The 19,223-nt window shown below is 42.6% G+C and overlaps 1 protein-coding gene across 7 annotated transcripts in view; it reads left to right on the forward strand.

Annotated features, from left to right (window-relative positions):
- CDC42SE2 (CDC42 small effector 2) overlaps nucleotides 1-19,223 on the forward strand; it is a 183,557-nt gene that overhangs the window by 71,632 nt on the left and 92,702 nt on the right. For 2 of the 7 annotated variants that reach the window (XM_060177706.1, XM_060177711.1), the window contains exon 1: nucleotides 17,692-17,825. The exons of 1 other annotated variant lie outside the window; for it this stretch is intronic. The gene's annotated coding sequence lies outside the window, so the exon portion shown is untranslated. Of the gene's footprint in view, nucleotides 1-2,981; nucleotides 2,999-6,100; nucleotides 6,120-17,691; nucleotides 17,826-19,223 lie in introns of those variants that run through there. 4 more of the 7 variants (XM_060177714.1, XM_060177728.1, XM_060177718.1 and 1 more) reach the window with 4 other exon arrangements.

The raw sequence follows: 19,223 nt of genomic DNA on the forward strand, positions 1-19,223 counted from the left end.
AGAAGCCATAGGCCCCAGATCAAAACCTAGGGAACTAGGAACCAGGGAACTGAACCCTTGTGGCATCAAGAAAGCCTGTCAAACTCTAAGGTGTCCCAGCTGCCATAGAGACACTGGGGATTGGGCCAGACTGTCTGGCAGGCAAGAAAAGTGTCTTTGACCCCAGAGCAGAGTTCCTACTTTCAGTAATGAATCTGGTAAAAGAAAGAGGTCTGGGATCACTCTCTACTCACCCTCAATACTAGGGCTCTGTCTAAGGGACATCAGGTGCCGTGATACTTCTTCAAAGTCATTTTTTCAAAGGCCTTCCTCTCCCTCCACAGTTTACATACAAAGCAGAACCAGAAACTACCTGTGGCCAACAACAGAAACCAAAACAGATGGGTAAAACTAGGAAAATGTTGGTTCTGCAAAACTAAGATGAGGGTCAGAAACTTAGCGATGCAAACCCAGAGCAGCCACCAGAGAAAGAACTTAGAAAACACAATGTTAAGAAATTTGAAGAAACAGAAAACTCTCAATTTAACATGGAGAAATGAATTAAGAAAGAACTTATGACTTCAAAGAGTGACTTAATAGGAAAATGAAGAACTTGAAGAGAAAGAGTTACAGAATATGAAGGACACTTTGAATGCTTTCTGGTCTCAAATAGCAAGTCAAGGAAGTCGACTTACCCATGTAGAAGAGAGAACATCAGAAATAGAAGACAGACCAGCCACACTCTTTGCCTTCTAAGTACAAGGGGGGGAATTTAAAATGAGGCAACTATCAGGGGGTCGGGTGCTGGTAGACTGTACTAAGCTTACACATTACCATGTTCAAGGGGAGATGTTTCATGAGCAGTGAAACAGGCCTGCAGGTGTCCATCTTTTTCTTCCCTCTCTGTCTCCCCTACCCCTCTTAATTTCTCTCTGTTCTATCCAATGAAATAGAAAGGGGCAGGGACGAAAAAAAAAAAAAAGGCCATCTGGAGCAGTAGATTCATTGTGTTGGCATGGAGCCTCAGCAATAACCTTGATAGCAATAAAATAATAAAATAAATAAAGCAAATATCAGAATTATAGGGGCCTTAGAAGGAGAGGAGAGGAGAGGAAAAAGGAAGCAGAAATCATATTCAAAGTAATAATAGAAAAATTTCAAATCTGGGGTATGGTCAGGATGTATTGGTAGATGATCAGAAAGCAGGGAGAATGCCCAAATTCCTAAGCCCAAATAGGCCTACACCAAGATACATCATTGTGAAACTACCAAATGTGAAGGACAAAGAAAAAAAATTATGTGTTTTCAGAGCAAATAAGTAAGGAACAGTAATCATCTTTTTAAAATATTTTATTTGTTTATTTATTTCGGATAGAGACTGTGAGAGATTGAGGGAAGAGAGGGGGTAGAGAGGGAAAGAGACAGGGAGACACCTCCAGCACTGCTTCACCACTTGTGAAGCTTCCTGCCTGAAGGTGGGGACAGGAGGTTTGAATTTGAGACCTTGTGCACTATAATATGTGTGTTCTACCAGGTGTACCACCAACAAGCCCCAGCAGTAGGGTTTTTTTTTTTTTCTTTGCCTCCTGGAGGCCATCTTTCCATTGTTGTTGCTATTGTTGCTGCTGCTGTTGTTGTTGGATAGGACAGAGAAATTGAGAGAGGAGAAGACGACAGAGAGGGGGAGAGGAAGACAGACACTTGCAGACCTGCTTCACCCCTTGTGAAGCGACCCCCTGCAGGTGGAGAGCTGGAGGCTCAAACCAGGATCCTTGAGCTGATCCTTGTGCTTAGCACTATGTGCACTTAACCTGATGTGCTACCATCCAGCCCCCATCTTTTTTTTTTTCCCCAACAGGGTTATCGCTCGGACTTGTGGGTGCCAAGCCTCATCCATAACTCATTTTCGGAAAAAACAATTACTTTATCTTTTCATCTTTTCTAAACCAAGAAATTACTATGAAGGTAATTCTTTTCATGAAAGTTAACTGTTTTCTAAAAAGTAAAAAACTGTTTTCATCTATTTTTTTTTTCACTAAAAAAATTCCTGTGAACTTGACAAAAATTGGCATCACAATCAAATAAATTAAGTTTCTTTTTTAAGGGTGAGAGAGAGAGAGGGAGATAAAGGAAAGATATGACAACACTGCTCATGAAACTTTTTTCCCCTTTCATGGTGCTCCCATGTGATGAGAACTTGGATCCTTGAGGATGTTAAAGTGTGTACTGCACCAAATGAGCTATCTCCAGGACTCCGGTTCCCTTCTATTTTTTTTTAAAACATCAACTTCTGAGAGATTCTCATTTTATATTTGCATTCAAATTTATGTGTGCATTTAACCTCAATTTTATGTCAGCATTCATCTTTAGTTGGATAAAATATACAATTCTATACTATGAGAAGAGGGTTGAACCTTGGTTGTGCACATGGCAAAGCAAGCACACTATCCAGGTGAGCTATTATTATTATTATTAGGTACCTATGGCGTACCGTTATTACATTTTGTTCTTCTGTCCTACTTACTGTCATCTTCTCAATAAAGCCAACCTCCTTCCTATGATCTCTTCCCTTTCTGAGGTTCTGCATCATTTCCTCTCTGTGCCCACAGATGTACTTCTCTATGCTTGCACTCATTGGCTACACCCTAAGGCCCCACACTTAGCTCTCTGCCTGATTGCATACCCATTGTTCTCACTGCACCCCCTCCCACATTGCATTCTTCCTTTTATTCTTGATAAATTTCTCTCAAACATCTCTTTCAGAATTGTTTCTAGGTCTCTCTAGGCTCAGCCAAATGCCCTCCATTACAATTATCTCTCATAAAACTTACAAAGTAGCCTAACTTCCTCTTCATACTACAGAAATAATGCTGGAGCCGGAAGTTGTGGTAGCTTCTTGATTCAGCAGTTTCCTGACTAAAGCTAGAAGAGCCACAGTAGGAGGTAGGCAGAACCTTCATGTGGTTGCAGGGCAGAGGTCAGAGAATGAAAGACTCAGCCAGGCTGGCTTGAGAACAAGGTAAGGTCAAGATCCATATTCTGAAAGGTGGGCCAGAAACAGAGAAGAGGCACAGAGTTGTTTGTTGGCACCTAAGGCAAAGTCTGAGAAGGCTTGAAGGGCAGAGAGATGTCAGAGGTGGTTTTTAAGGTGCAAACTGCTGTTGAAACCCAGAGCAGTGCTGTGTTGCTGATATACCTGTCTTTCACCATCCCGCTCCCAACAATTTAAACTCAGACTTTCACCACTAAATCATGGTAGGCAGAATTCATTCTTTATAACTTCTCAAAAAGGATACTTTTTCTTTTCTTTTCTTTTCTTTCTTTCTTTCTTTCTTTTTTTTTTGCCTCCAGGGTTATCACTGGGGCTCAGTGTCTGCACTGCGAAGTCAAATACACTGGTCCTAGAGGCATTTTATTTTTATTTTTATTTATAAAAAAGGAAACACTGACAAAAACCATAGGATAAGAGGGGTACAACTCCACACAATTCCCACCACTAGAACTCTGTATCCAATCCCCTCCCCCTGATAGCCTTCCTATTATTTATCCCTCTGGGAGTATGGACCCAGGGTCATTATGGGGTGCAAAAGGTGGAAGGTCTGGCTCCTGTAATTGCTTCCCTGCTGAACATGGGCATTGGCAGCCTGTCTCTCTCTTTCCCTAGTTGGGCAAAGCTCTGGGGAAGCGGGGCTCCAGGACACATTGGTGGGGTCATTTGCCCAGGGATGTCCGGTTAGCATCATGGTAGCATCTGGAACCTGGTAGCTAAAAAGAGAGTTAACATATAAAGCAAAACAAATAGTTGACTAATCATGAACCTAAAGGCTGGAAAAGTGCAGATTAAAAGTTGGGGGGGGGGGTTTTTTCCATTTTGTAGATAGTTAGTAGGCCTATTTAAGTTATATTCCAAAGGGTCCATGACTATACTAGTTTTTTTTTTTTTTTTCCTGAGCCTGAGATATGATATACAGGTGGTTCCAAGTTATTGTCTGGGGAGGTGATGTCATGGCTGGAAAAAGGACCAGAAATCTAGATCAGGGAAGAGAGTAGCTCCCAAATATAGGAAAGGTGTATAAATATTGTTGACTGTTAACCCCATTGATTTTATGTGATCTGGGGCCCATATTCAGCTTAGGAGCCTATGTGACCTCTGCATCCTGGAGGCCATTTTTTTCCATTGTGTTGCCCTTGTTGTTGTATAAGAGAGAAATCAAGAGAGGAGGGGAAGACAGAGGGGGGGGGGAGAAAGACACCCACAGACCTGCTTCACTGCTTGTGAAGCGACCCCTCTGCAGGTGGGGAGCCTGGGGCTTGAACCAGGATCCTTACTCAGGTCTTTGCGCTTTGCACCATGTGCGCTTAACCTGCTGCCCTGGCCCCCAAAAGGATACTTTTTCTAGGACACTTTGCCTTATCCCCACAGTAAAGAAAGGATTTTCTTCTTCTGAGTACTTGTGGGATGACTTGGGTACCTCTCGTTTGCACATATTTGGATGTGTCTTATTTTTATCTAAGTGTATCCACCCTCAGAGCAAGATGACTGCCTGAATTGTCTTGGAAGATTCTAGTAGAAATGTCACAGATTTTATCTTCTATGAGTCTTTAAGTAATTATTGTACATTGCTTTCATTTCATAGCATTCTAAGTTTTTCCTTATCCTCACTCTCACATAATGGAGGTCATGATTTAGAAAGGCAAATAAAGTTTATTTGAAATTGAAAAATCTGGCTCGTTGTCTTCAAAAGATAAAATATATGTATCTTTAAAAACTAGCATGTAGGGGGAGTTGAGCGGTAGCACAGCAGGTAAAGCGCAGTTGGTGCAAAGTGCAAGGACCGGCGTAAGAATCCTGGTTTAAGCCCCCAGCTCCCCACCTGCAGGGGAGTCACTTCACAGGTGGTGAAGCAGGCTGCAGGTGTCTATCTTTCTCTCCCCCTCTCTGTCTTCCCCTCCTCTCTCCATTTCTCTCTGTCCTATCCAACAATGACGGCATCAACAATAATAACTACAATAACAATAAAAACAACAAGAGCAACAAAAAGGAAATAAATAAATATTTTTTTTAAAAAAGAAGAAAAAAAAACAGCATGTATTCTTTTTTGCTACATAGGTTTTTGCTTTAGCCTATCTATCATTGTTCCCAAGGGATTGTTTTACTATGCCTATGTAGCTCTGATTTGTGGTATATTTTGGAATTTGAAATTAGAACCTCATGTACCACTATACCCCCATACTCTGATTGAAGTGTGACTCATTTTAACTAAGAACTGATGCTAAAAAACAAAACAAAACAAAACCATCTGGGTTTGATATGTGCCAGAGTGTGATTGCATGCATGCATGGTCTCCTACATCTATCTGTCACCTACTGATATTGATTTTAGAATTAATAAAAAGTAAAGGAGAATTTATTGATGTTTATTTAGAGATTTTATTCTCAGCTGTCTAATACCACAGTCGTGAACTACATGTTGATATCATATGAAACACGATTATATTGAGTTGAGATGTACTATAGTTTTTTTATCCTGAATATATTAGTAATATAACTATATATTGGTTGCATGTTGAAATAACAATACTTTTACATATTGGGTTAAATATAACATGTTATTTAAATCAGTATGGTATATTATTTTTACTTCTGTATGTGACCACTAGAAAATTCCACAATTACATATCTGACTCATTATTTATTTCTATTGGATAGCATAGGTTCTAGTATGTGCTTTCTCTTAGTTACTTTTACTACTGGAAATATTGCAAGGAAGTTGTGGAGAAAGTTCTATATGATAATGGAGAAAATTATTAGTCTACAATGCTATAGATATTGAAGTTTTATAAAAGCCACTTCACTCTCCTTTCATCTTGTTGGATAGATATTATTTCTATTAAAAATAAGTAGATGGGGGGAAAATAGTAAGTAGACTGTAGATCAAAGAGGTTAAACTTTTTTTCCCATAAGCCCTATTCAGACAGTGATCTGTAAAATAAACTCATATCCATCTGACTCTGAAGATTTTCTTAATAAAGAACACTGCCTTTATTCTGTCCTTTTCAGAGATTGGCACCATATGCTGCCAGGAATTCTGATGCCACCCACAACTGTGAGACATTGCCAACCTGTTACTTCCAAATAAGGTCGCATTTCCTTTTTAACACAAATGAAATAACATATAAATCCCTCACGTGCCAAATTATCTTGACTTTCAATCTTCTCCCATGGTTTTCCTCCCCATGTAATCATAAAAGAGTCAGGCTTGTTTACTAGTCTCTGAGAATTGATCCATTTGTCTTTATGGGTTGATGACAGAGTGGAAAGTCAGATAAACACAGGACTGAAAAGACACATCACAGCCTGTCTAGAGAAAGGTTAACTCAGTGACAGTGGTTGTCTGCATTTTCTTTAGTTGTGTAACAGATCACTGCAAACTTAGTGGTTTTAAATGTTACCCATTTAATAGCTCATATTCTCTGCAGGTCACATGTTCTAGCACAGCTTTGCTGGATTCTCTTTCATGGTATTACATGAGTGCTTTCAAGATGCCTGCATAGCTGAGTTCTTTTCTGGAGACTGAGGTGAAAATCTGCTTCCAAGCTGACTCTTGTTGGAAGAATTCAGTTCTTAGTGGGCACAGTACTTAGATTCATGTTTCTTGTTAGGTACAGACCAGGGGCCATTCTGTTCCTAATGGCCGGTTGCTTTTGATACCATGCATCTCATGCCACCATCTTTAAGCCAGCAATGGTGCCTGAACTGATTCTTTTCTTTGAATCTCTGGCTTCTTCTGCCACCAATATAGAAAAGTCTTGGCTTTTAAGACTCATGTAATGAATTTGGGGTCACACTAGTCATCTTATTTTAAGGTCAGCTATGACATATCATCTAACACAATCATGGGGGCTGGCAGCTGGTTTGCCTTGTAATGGCTTGCCATTATCATGTGTGACAACCTGGGTTCAAGACCCTGGCCACCACATGAGAAAAACCTGCAGGGGAAGGGGAAGTTTTTCAAATGGCAGCACATGCTACAATCTCTTTCCTTTTCTCTGTCTCTCTTCCTCTCTATGTCTCTCTTTGGCTGTCATCCACTATCCAGAGGAAAGAAAGAAAGAAAAGCTGCCAGAAGCAGTGGAATTGTGCAGGCACCAAGCCCCAGCAATAACCCTGGTGACAAACACACACGTACAGTCATGAGATGTTATCTCATTCCATTTATGGGTTGGAGAGATCAAGGCAGGTGGTGGTGGTGGGTGTATATTTCCAGCAGTCTGACCACCACAGTCACGGGACAAATAGAGCATATATATCACCACAGTGACAGAGGAGCAAGATATCACAATCTTCATAACTACTAAGCTTAGATCATCATGGGGACAAAAACAAGAACTGAAGTCACTGTGAGACTGTAGCACATGCAGGGACAAGAGAGGACAGAATGTGAAGAATCCTTGTTTTCTGTCTAACCTTTCTTCCAGCTCTACCCCCATTTTTACTTATCATAAATGTGAAAACAACATGTCGATCTCTGCACTGGGAAGAGGTATAATATTTCTGACCCACCTCTTTTAAGGGCAGCTATCTTTAGGCACTTTGAGTTATGTTGGAGCCTCTGTGTCTCTTCTTGCTGGAACCCTGGAACACTCGATGAATAGCTTCCTCATTGTTACTGGGCTCCGTTTTGCTTTTCCTCTGGGCCAAGAAACTTCCTCAAGGTTTAGAAATTAACACCCTCCCCTGCCTGTAGCCTGGTATAGACTGCGCTGCCTGCAGAGTAGTTACCTGCCTTTTGAATTCTTTCTTCTCTCACTCTTGTGTGCTAGTCTGCCAAGACTTAGCTCAGAATAAGGTTTTTGCCTTTCTTAGGAAACTACCATTAATGTGCCAATTACTGGAAGCTTTAGTTGCTAAGCTTTGTGCTAAGGAACTACATCCTCTTTCTCTTTATTGCCTTTATTGTTTACTAGGTAGGCTTCTTTCAACTGACTCATATTTTTAGCTTTAATAGATGTATGAAGGAAAACTTTCATCACTGTCATATGGAGAAAATCTGAATTACCTGCCATTAAGTTAACCAAATAAACAAACAAGGAATGTTTAGTCATTGGTGGTCTTTAATTTGACTTAGTAATATGATTCATAAAAGGCTATTTTCTATTTCCTAAGGGCAATTTTATTATGATTCCAAACACTTTTTTTTAGCTGAAATTAAAAAAAATTGTTTTATGTATGCATGATACTAATGTGTGGTCTTCTGAATCCAATTTTCCACTAGTTGTTTTTTAAAAACTACACACACACACACACACACACACCTTTTTTTTATAATTCTATTTATTTTATTTATTTATTCCCTTTTGTTGCCCTTGTTTTATTGTTGTAGTTATTATTGTTGTCTTCGTTGTTGGATAGGACAGAGAGAAATGGAGAGAGGAGGGGAAGACAGAGAGAGGGGCAGAGAAAGACAGACACCTGCAGACCTGCTTCACCACCTGTGAAGCGACTCCCCTGCAGGTGGGGAGCCGGGGGCTTGAACTGGGATCCTTATGCTGGTCCTTGTGCTTTGCACCATGTGTGCTTAACCTACTACACTACCACCCAGCCCCCTATTTTCTTTTTTAAAAATATTTATTTGTTATTGCATAGAGACAGGGAGAAGTTGAGAGGGGAGGAAGAGATAGAGAAGGAGAGAGACAGAGAGACACCTGCTTCATTCATGCATACAGCTTGCCCCACAGGTGGGGACCAAGGGCTTGAACCTGGGTCCTTGTACACTGTAATATGTGCACTTAACCAGGTGCTGCACCACCTGGCCTCTTTTATTTTTTCCTTTATTTTTGGATAGAGACAGAGAGAAATTGAGAGGGAAGTGAGAGAGAGAGAAAAAGAGACACCAGCAGCACTGCTTCACTACTCATGAAGTTCCCCCCCTGCCAGTATCTTTTTTTTTTTTTTTTTTTGAGAGTGAAAGAAGGAAAGACACCACAGCACTGCTTCACTTTCCATGGACTCCCATGGTGCCATCCATGATGCTCTGACGTGGTTCCTCAGATCCAGTTCAGGGCCTCACAACTAGCAAGATGTATACAGTACTGGCTGGAGCTATCTCCTGACCCCCAGTGCAGTTTAATCACTGTCTGTGTATTGAAGGTGGGTAAGCTGCATACACCCAGTCTATTTAGCTCCCTCTTTGTGCCCCCACCAAATAAGTATATTACCAGAAACAATCTCTCACGCCATCAGAGGTATGCAGTCCACAGTTTGGAAAGCATTGACGTGGCTCCCTACTTTCCAAAGACTCACATCAAAATTCTCCCACTCCAAGAAATCTTTCCTGACCAATACAGACCTTAGCAATCCCCTCAACTGCATTTATAAAAGCTACTATGTCTAATTATTCAAATGTTACCCATGTGACATTTCATTAAGGACAAAGACCATACTTGATACTCAGTTTTCCCACAGCATTTGGTATGCTACCTGGCAAACAGCAGGCATTCAATGGATATTTGTGGTTTGATGAGCAGTAAGGGTCAGCTCTGGATAAAGTAAAGCAAAGTTTGACTTGGTCACCTCCTGCCTTTGGCTACTTCAGGAGAGATACAGCTATGGCTTTTGTTTCTCTGGTCATTTTTGCTCTTTTTTTTTTTTCCCCCCTCACAGTGTTGATGGCTCCTGCACTACAAATCCACTCCTCCCAGAAACCTTCATCCCCCCTTTTCTTTTTCTTGCTCTTTTATTTGATAGGTCAGAGAGAAATTGAGAAGGGAGGGAGAGATAGAAAGGGAGAAAGAAAAATAGACATCTGTAGACCTGCTTTACCTACTTGTGAAGCTCCCCCGACCCCTCAGTCCCCACATAGTTCAACCCCAGTCCTTGTGCATGATAATGTGTGCACTCAACTGGGTGTGCCACCTCCCATGCCCACCTTTTGCTCTCTTAATAAGTTCTACATCTTAATTTTTGTCAGACCTTCAAATCATACTTCGTGTATCAAGCGTTTTCTTGTTGTGGGCTGGAAGGTGGCACAATGGATAAAGTGTTGGACTCTCAAGCATGAGGTCCTAAGTTCAATCCCTGGTAGCACATGTACCAGAGTGATGTCTGGTTCTTTCTCTCTCCTCCTATCCCTCTTATTAATAAATAAAGAAAGTATTTTTTAAAAAAGAGCTTTCTTGTTGACTAATTTACTAAGATATTTGGTATTTGCCACTAAGATTTTACATATTTTGCCTCATAATTTTTTATACTTTTTTTAAATGGAGAGAGGAGGGGAAGACAGAGAAGGGGAGAGAGATAGACACCTGCAGACCTTCTTCACTGCTTGTGAAGCAACTCCCCTGCAGGTGGGGAGCCAGGGAGCTGGAACTGGGATCCTTACTCCAGTCCTTGACTTTGCATCATGTGTGCTTAACCTGCTGCACTACCGCCCGACTCCTGCCTCATAATTTTTTTATCTTACATCACACCAAAGACATATATATATATATATATATATATATATGCATAGTAGATGCCTAATACATATGCTAAAGTTATATAAATAAGTATTCATATAGTATTAAAAATTCCCTAAAATAACTCATGTAACTCTGGCTCCAAGGTTATTGCTGGGGCTTTGTGCCTGCACTACGAATCCACTGCTTCTGGAGGCCATCTTTTTTCCCCATTGTTGTTGTTGGATAACCTTGTGCTCTACCACCTGGCCCCCTTGCTAAGTAAGCTCTTTTACCAAAGAAAAGATTTGTAATTTTGACTCAAAATAATAACATGAAATATTTATTTCACTTATTCTCCAGTTTTGGTTTGCTTGGTTAATTTAGATGTCCCTTTCAAGGAATAAAAGTCTCTATAGCCTTATGGTTCCTTCCTAGTACCCCAAGCAATTTCCACTTACTTCTAGTTACTAGAATGAGCAAATAATGTACCACCCAAACCCGGACACAACTGAGAATGCAAGGGGGCAAAAAATAATCATTAAGCTAGCATAAGAGGTATCTGTGACAAATCAAGAGTATAGTCAGACTGATTTGAAAGTAGTTATCTATTAACTGTATGTCTCTTGTCATTCTATTCTACATATGGACCCTATTTTTTGTAGTCTCTTTTGTGACCTGCAACTCTCCCTGGCACATGACAATGGCAGAAGAAATGTTAGTGCCCCTTTAAATGGGTTCATTTGTTTGAATATTCTACAAACTTGATGTAGCATTCAAACTATCGCATTTGGGGCCTACTATGAGTCATTTTCTCAGTATTGAAAATATAGTGCAATGAACTTAATTATATGCTTGTGTAATGATAATAGCTAGTTTTCACCAGCACCTTACCGTGTGCCAGGCCCTGGGCTAAGAACTTTGAGTTCTTTCATTGATTTCTCACTACAGTCCTCAGATGTAGGTACTATCATGGATCCCCTTAAATTATGAAAAAAGACAGATTTAGAAAGATCTGGAATCTTGCTCAGGGTCACCCACTTAATTGTGTAGCAGAGATTAAACTTTATACTTTGACTCTAAGATGTGCACTCCACCAGGTGTGCCATCACCGGGCCCCCCTCTCCTTTGACTCTATATATCACCTCCTGGCCCCAAAGGTGAGAGTAGTTGGACTCAATTTTTGGAAAGTTGTTATAAAAATTCTAATAGCATTTTCTTGGGAAAACTCATCTACTTAAAATATTGATGGAATATTTTATTTAACTAAGTAAAAGACAGTAGCTGTATGTAGGTCAGTGTGGTGGCAACCTTGTGAGCTCACACAGAAGCTGGTTAGATCAACATATTGCTTGCTATTGTCTTTGGTGTCCAATTGTTAAGGCACAAATATACCGTGTCAATTTGATAAAATCATTTTCATAGCAGAGTTTAGTTCTATAACAGTAGTGTTTATTTTTATCAGTATTTGCAATATATCTTATATAAACAAATGGTGAATAGTATCTGTTTATACCCTTATCTTTCTGGAGTACCATTTATTTTTCTTGATAACTATGTTAAGGGCAGTATAAACATGTAATACTAACTCCAGAAAACTTCTTTGGTTTTATTGTGATTACAAACCACAAATGGTGAATAATATCTGTTTCTACCCTTATCTTTCTGGAGTGCGATTTTTTTTTTTCTTGGTAACCATGTGAAGGGCAGTATAAACATGTAATACTAACTCCAGAAAACTTCTTTGGTTTTATTGTGATTACAAACCATACTATGACTTTGATGAAATACACTGTCTGGCACTACATGTCCACTGTTCCTGCTATTTTTTTTTCTTCTTCTCCTTTTTGGATAGGACAGAGAAATTTAGAGGGGTGGGGAATATACACCACTTGTGAAGCAGTCCCCCTGCAGCAGGGGAGCCAGGGGCTCAAACTGGGGTCCTTGCGTTTCATACTATGTGCGTTTATCCTGGTGTGCCACCGCTTGCACCCCCACTCCCATCAATATATATTTAAAACAAAATTTTGAAAAAGATTTATTTGTATAAATACATATGTGGGAGAGGGAGTGTCTGGTAGACAGCTCACCCAGTAGAGCATTCATCCTGCAATGTGAAACCCTAGTTTCAAATCTAAGTATCGCATGTGAGCACCATGGATGGCAGTGGGGAAGCTCTAAGGATGGTGGAGTGGCACTGTGGCTGTCTCTCCTCTCTTTGTCTTTTTCTTGTCAAACAAACAAATAAATAAAATAATGGAAGTAAGTAAATAAAATAAAGTAAATTGGGGCTGGGTTTCTCCTCAGTGTTATTGTACATGCATGAGTCCTAGGTTCATTCCCTGGAACTTCATTTGAAAAGAGAGAAGGGCCAGGAGATAACTGACTTAGTGGAGCACATATTTTACCATGTTAAACTGGGTTTGAGCACCTGACCACCACATGGGAATATTATGCAAAGGGAAAGCTTCATGTCTACTGGAGCAGTGGTGTGGTGCCCCTCACTCTCACCCTGTATCAGAATATCAGGGAAAAAAATGTACAGGAGTGGTGGAATCATACAGGTGTAAAGCCCCAGTGAGGAAGAAAAAAATTCCTGGCAGGAGAGATAGAGATAGAGATAGAGAGAGAGAGAGAGAGAAGAGAGAAGAGAGAGAAGAGAGAGAGTAAAGAACATTTCTCTAGCATATGTGATAATGAAGATCAAACTGGGATCTCATACATGTGAGTCCTATATTCTACTATTGAGGTACTTTCCTCCTCCAGCTACCTATTTAATCTTATAAAATTCAAACTGTAAGGAACAATTTATTATTTTGTTATTTTAATTTAAATATGTTAAAGGATTATGCTATAAATACAATAATGTGCACATATATAGTACATAGTTTTTGCATTGGAAAATTCACATCTGCATAATTCCTCTGCTCCCAGTACCTTTTTTTTTTTTTTTCAATTTCAAAGAGAGACAGGAAGGGAAAAGAAGCTTGAGATGGAATAAGTGACAGAGAGAGTGAGAGAGACCAAAGCACCACTCCACTGTTCAAGAAGCAGGACCTGGGCCCAGGTCCTCATGTTTGATAGTGTATCTTACCAAGTGAGTTATCTCCCTACCCTGAGCAAGTAATGCGTATAAATATTGTCCTGCAAGAAGTATCCCTCGGAAGTTCAAGGAAGTAACTGAGCAGATACTGTACAGGCCTGCTGTCCTGGCTTTGATCCATTTTTCCACATGAGAGCACCAAGGACCAAAACAGTGGAACTTCATGGGTGATAGAGTAGTGCATTGCTATCTCTTCTTCTTCCTCCTCTCTATTCGGTCTCCAAAAAAAATGCATAGAATGAAAATTCGGCAAGAAGGTAACTCAGTGGTTTCATGTGTATACCTTCCCGGAGCCACAAAAAGAAAATTAAAACCAAAAGATATTCTTTGATTAAGTGGGATTGTCTCCTTAATTGACTTTTTTTCTACTGTAAAGAGAGGTGTATAAATAACTGTGACAACCAGTTAGACAGTACAGTATATACAATCTGGTGTGATGTTTTATTATAAACAAAATCTGAAAAGTGTTTACATAATGAACAATGATCGGATATATAACCACATAAACTATGTAATCAAATGACTGCTACATTTGAATTCAAAGGAATTTACATATATCAAGTTCAGGAATTTTTATTTTTAAATTTTATTATCTTTATTTATTTATTGGATAGAGACATTCAGAAATTGAGAGGGTAGGGTGAGAGAGAAAGGGAGAGACAGAGAAATATCTGCAGCCCTGCTTCACCACTCATGAAGCGCTCCCCTTGCGGGTGGGGACCAAGGACTTGAACCTGGGTCCTTGCACACTGTAGTGTGTGCACTAACCAGGTGTGCCACTGCCTGGCCCCAGGGATTTTTTTTTTTTTGCCCTAGAAATGAATGAATGAATATGCCTTTCAGTTTCACACCAGAAAGTTTCTTCTTGCTGTCACTTTATTCTCATTCATTGTAACTTGAAACAAATTGGTTTAAAAATGCATTCATTATATGTCAAGTTATCACTACAGTGGGGGCTGTTACTGATAGAAATTTGAATCAATAAGAAGTTTAAAAAAATTGGTCATTTTTGTTGCCTTGTACTTTTTATTATTTCAGCAGATTAAAATTGCATTTACTCTAGGCACTTGAGATATTTTGTTAATCAAAGCAGACAAAAAACTCATCTTCTATTGGGAAAGGCACTCTAAAAGATAAATACATTGGTAGCATTGCTGCAAGGTTCAGAGTGTCATGGAAACAAAAGAAAAATAAAAAATTAGAAAAACTGAGAATTGGGGACAATTTTTTATTTATTTGTTGTTGGTTATTTATTTTAATATAGTGAGTAGAAATGAACCCAGCACCTTGTGCATGCATGGTCTCACTAGTGGTTTCCCCAGTACAATTTTTTCCATTTTTATTTGTTTCTTTGACTTATTTATTTTGTTGCCAAATATTCCCTGAAGCTTCCCATATGGAGAATCCCACTCCATATCCCACTGACAGATTATTTTTTTCCAGAGAGGGTGAAAGATACAGAGAAAAAGAGGCATAGAAAGGGGAGGCAGACAGTGGTGCATCTGGTTAAGTGCACACATTTCCTTGCAAGGACCAAGGTTCAAGCCCCTGGTCTGCACCTGGAGGGGGAAAGCTTCAGTAGTGGTGAAGCAGGTCAGCAGGTGTCTCTCTGTCTCTTACCCTCTCTATTTCCCCCTCTAAATTTCTGTCTGTCTTTCTCTCTGTCTCTATCCAATGATAAATATTTAAGAGAGAGAGAAAGGGAGAGAAAGACAGAGAGAGAGAAGACACCATAGCTCTAGTGAAGCTTCCACCTTTGCATGATACTTCCATGTGGGGCTAGGGGCTTGAACTCACGTCATCAGTGCTGTAGCAAATTGCTACTTGCATGCCAGGCTGCTCCTTCTTTATTTTAGATAGATAGAAGAAAGAGGAAGAGACAGAGAGGAGAAACATCATAGCACTACCACACCATCTTTGGTTCTCTTCTGACATGCAGGCAACTTTATTTTTTTTAAAAAAATTATCTTTTTCTTAATATTTATTTATTCCCTTTTGTTGCCCTTGTTGTTTTATTATAGTGATTACTGTTGTTGTTGTTGGACAGGACAGAGAGAAATGAGGAGAGGAGGTGAAGACAGAGAGGAGTAGAGAAAGACAGACACCTGCAGACCTGATTCACCTGGGATCCTTACTCTGGACCTTGCACTTTGTGCCATGTGCACTTAACCCGCTGCGCTACTGCCTGACTCTCAAATGTTTATTATCTTTACTTATTTGATAGAGACAGCCAGAAATCGAGAGGAAGGGGAATATAGAAAGAGAAAGAGACAGAGAGACACCTGAAGCACTGCTTCACCACTTGTGAAGCTTTTCCCCTGTAGGTGGGGAGCAGGGTCTTGAACTTGGGTCCTTGGACATTGTAATATATGCACTCAACCAGATGTGTCACCACCTGGCTCCCAACTTTTTCTTTTTCCAAGGAGAGTTATTGCTGGAGTTCCATGCCTGCAGAACTTCATTGTTTCCAGTGGCCATTTTTTAAAAAAATATTGGATGAGAGAGAAAAGTAGGGAGAGAATGAGAGATAGAAAGACGAGAGACAGCTGTAGCACTACTCCAGGGCTCATGAAGCTTAACCTCTTGTAGGTGGTGACCAGGGACTAATATCCAGGTCTTTGTGCATGATTACCTATGAGCTCTACCAGTGTCATCTTTACCAGGGGAACCACCACCCAACCTCTCAAGGTGACAGTTTTAAATCGCTGGTAAGGACTAAAGGTCAAATACATTGATATTATCTTGGGTAAATGTAGGAATGCACCTTTGTGACATCAGCAATCTTGTAATTCAGTATTTCCTCAATAAAGTTGTACTGGACTTGGGGGAGGGAAAGCTGGTCAGAGATGTGATAAAGGCATTAATTAAAAGAGGTGGAAGATGGGTGATGGGCAAGGATGTTCCTGACAGAGGGAAAGGCTGTCTGAAGGATCCTAAGTGGTAGTTTGTCTGCAATAGTCGGGCAGCAAGGAATGGTGTGTACTGGAGGCAGAGGGAAAGGGCAAAAGGCAAGTCCAAGGGCTTTGTTAAAAAAAAAAAAAGAGCAAGAAAAGAAAAAAAGGGGGGGAAGGTCTTAGCTTTTACTAAATTGACTGACCTAGGAAGCAACTGGGAGATTCTGAGATGTGAGTTGACACTTCTTATGATTCCAGTTATTTTGACAGTTTAAGAACAAGGTAAGGGTGTGTGTGTGTGTGTGTGTGTGTTGTTGTTGTTCTTGTTTAGTAAGTCACTGAAGTATAATCTAGGCGAAAGCAGCTGTAAGAAATACAATGAGAGGTGTTTCCATTCTGATTTTTTTTTGAAGGTACAACCAAATGGCTCCCTTCCCTCAACAGCTTTGGAGGTGAAGGAGCGATTGAGAGGCGTCAAATAATGGAGCAACTAGAAGGGCTGCAGCTCGGCCTTGAGTTTGCTTTTTTGAGCAATGGAGAAGTCTTTACAGTTCAGGTGCTAGTGCCAACGGAGATGGGGAGGACGGGCGCTTCAGTATTCAGGGCTGCAGACTTGAAAACTTCTTGCAGACATTTTGGTGGAGTGGCGGCTGCTAGCCGGGGACACTGTCGCCTGTTCCTTATTTCTGGGGTACATGTAAAACATACAGTTAAAGGCGTTACAGAGACCCAACAGCGGAATCATTCACACCTTTCAAACGTCAGGTGGATGGACGTTCTCAGCCGTGAGGCAGCTAAGAAGGCACGTGACGATTCTTCCACATTTAAAAAAAAAAAGAAGCACGGAGGTCCGAGGCTTTCAGGTCGCCTCTCAACCAACTGCACCTGACTTGACTGCGGATGAACGGGTTCAGAACCCAGCCCGGCTCGCCCGGGCGAGCCCACAGACACAGGTCCAGGGCCGGCGCCACTGCCCAGTCGGGGGTGGGGCTCCGCGCGCTCCCACCCAGACGGGGTCGCCATCTTCCGGCGCCTTAGTTCCACCGCACGCCCCGGAGCGGGCTCTAGGGCTCTCGCCGCGGGTTGCTAGGGTCGCGGGCAGAATCCGCTGCGGCCGGGGGGGCGTGGCTTCGTGGAGTGTGTGTGTGTGTGGGGGGGGGGGTTTGGGAGGGGTGGAGCCTGCTCGGCGGTAGCTGCGCGCGCCGCCTGCCCCGAGCCCTTCGGGGTGGGACGGGAGAGCGCGCGCCGCCTCTGGCTCCGCCCACGCGCGAGCTCTTGGGCGGGGAGGGCGGAGCCAGGAAGCGGCGAGCGCGCCGGGGAGCGCAGCTGCGGGCGTGGGGAAGGCTGGAGCCGCGCAGCCGGCGGCGCCGAGAGCCACTGCGGCCAGAGCGGGCGGCCGAGACAAAGGCGACGGTGAGTGTGGCGCCCGCTTGAGTGACGCGGTAGCCCCGCGACTCGCTTCCCGCAGCCCCGAAGGTGGAGTGGGATAAACGGGGGTGGGGAGGGGGAGGGCAGGTCCGACCCTCCCTCCCGAGCCCCCCGCCGCTCAGGGCTCTGGGGCGAGAGCGGCCCGGCCCTGCCCGCCGCGCGCTGCGGGCTGCGGGCTGAGCCCGTGGCTCCATTTTCAGGTTTGGGGCGATGTCCTCCTGCGGACCCTGCCGGGGCTGCGCCTCCGCGGCCGCTGCGAGGGGCTGACAAGCCCAGTTCAGAATTCGCGACGGGCGGGAGGCTACCCGCCGGCTGGAAAATGCAGAGAGAGAGAGAGAGAGAGAACCCCCGTTCCCTCCCTCCCTGCCTGCCCTTCCTTCCTCGCCCCCCGCCCCCCAACTTTGCGGGTCTTCAAGTCTGGAAGGCGGCGCGGGGAGGCCCCGACGCTTCCTTCAGGTGCGGGGCTTCCGAGGGGCGGGGACCCCGGCTCCTCCGACCTGCTCGCGGCCCGAGACGCCTCGTCGTGCCGCCCCCGGGTCTCCGCCCCGCTCTGCTGCTGCTGCTGCTGCTGATTTTTTTCAGTGGGGGGTAGGTGGGGGCACCCGGAGAGAGCGAGCCCCCAGCCCCACCCCTCCCCACCTTCTCGGGAGCTCTCTCTCCACTCGTACAGGTTGTTGGTTCCCGCAGCGTTTGCAGCTCGAGCCGTGATTGCGGGGCCCGGGTGTGGTGTGGTTGGCCAGCGGCTCGCTGATGCTGCATGAAGAGCCCCGGAGAGGAGAGAAAAAAAAAAAAAAAGAAAGAAAGAAATTAAATAAATAAATAAAAAGCCCCGACGGACTGATTGGCATCCCTGGCACGAAACAGCCCAGGGACGGGACTCCTCCTTAGGTGCTGATGTGTTTAAGTGATAAAGGTTTCGCAGAGGCATCGGTGGTGGTGAGTTAGTTTGTTTTTTTGCAAGGTAGAGGAGTTTGCAGAATGAAACGTCTTGTTAGGGGGGCCTGGCCAGCAAAGTACATTTGAATGAATGGGTCTTGAAACCGATCACAGATGATCTCACGTCGAATAAAAATTTCTTCTGGACTCGGGGAAAACACACCAGCAAACAACGTGTGACTTTTGTTTTACCTGCTGCTAAGTTTTAAAAACCATTTTTTCTTTTAAGTTCTTTTTTTTACATTTATTTATTTATTGGATAGAGACAGTCAGAAATCAATCGAGAGGGAAGGGGAGATAGAGAATGAGGGAGACAGAGACACCTGCAGCCCTACTTCACCCACCCCTCGTGAAGATTCCCGCCTGCTAGTGGGGACCCAGGACTTGAACCTGGGTCTTTTCACACTGTAACATATGCGCTTAACTAGGTGCGCCACCACCCGGCCC

Source organism: Erinaceus europaeus, chromosome 2, assembly GCF_950295315.1.
Source record: "Erinaceus europaeus chromosome 2, mEriEur2.1, whole genome shotgun sequence".
Taxonomy (NCBI): domain Eukaryota; kingdom Metazoa; phylum Chordata; class Mammalia; order Eulipotyphla; family Erinaceidae; genus Erinaceus; species Erinaceus europaeus.